Genomic DNA, 914 nt, shown 5'->3' on the forward strand with positions numbered 1-914 from the left:
TAACAGCAAAGATGCAAGCATGACATGAGGTCTTAGCCATGAAGCAAGGGGACAATGAGGCAAGCCTGCTGCCCGGGAGGAGGCTCAAATGCCTGTGAAGAGACTGAGGTTGGGGATGCTCAAGAATAATCCCATGAGACACTTTAGGGGAATATCCTGGAGACTGAAGAAGGGTATGGGGGCTCACTTAGCTGGAACCAAAAAACTAGGATCACTCTAGAATAGGCAAGATGGGATTGAAGGAAGGCCAGGCCAGAGTCCTTAAGCTCATGGCCCACAATAAAGGGTCATGAGAGGCCCTGTAGGAATGGTGTGAGGATTAGCTGGAGAGGAAGTGAGGCAGGAGAGAGGAGGCTGTAAAGGAAGTTTCCGATAGGAGGGAGTGGTCCATGACAGATTGCAATGCTATCCTGGGGCCTCCCCCATGAATGAGTATGTGATGTCACAGACCTTGTCCGGAGTCATAGGAGGTTGGCACCCAAATGTGGTGGGTTGAGGAGGGAGAGGAAGATAAGGGACTGAGTCAGCAAACACCACACGCATGCAGACGTTAAAGGGATGGGCTAGTGATTGACAGGATCTTGATGGGGTGGGAAAGCAGAAAAGATGGAAAGAGTTTTAATCATGTCAGAAAGGGAGAGACAGATTTAAGCACAATTGGCTTCTTAAAGGAGAGGGTAGCAGGGGACCCCCTATTTCAGGGGCCCTATTTGCCCAGGTAACTTCTGAATCAAAACCTGACGTGGGGCCAGGCAGTGGCAGCACACTCCTTTAATCCCAGCAGTTGGGAGGTAGAGTCAGGTAGATCTCTGTGAGTTCGAGACCAGCCTGTCCTAAAGAACAAGTTCCAGGACAGCCAGGGCTACACAGAGAAACCCTGTCTCAGAAAAAAAAAAAAAAAAAAAAAAAAAAAA

This window comes from Alexandromys fortis, unplaced genomic scaffold (assembly GCF_014885135.2).
Source record: "Alexandromys fortis isolate MF-2015 unplaced genomic scaffold, M_Fortis_MF-2015_v1.1 scaffold_262, whole genome shotgun sequence".
Taxonomy (NCBI): Eukaryota; Metazoa; Chordata; class Mammalia; order Rodentia; family Cricetidae; genus Alexandromys; species Alexandromys fortis.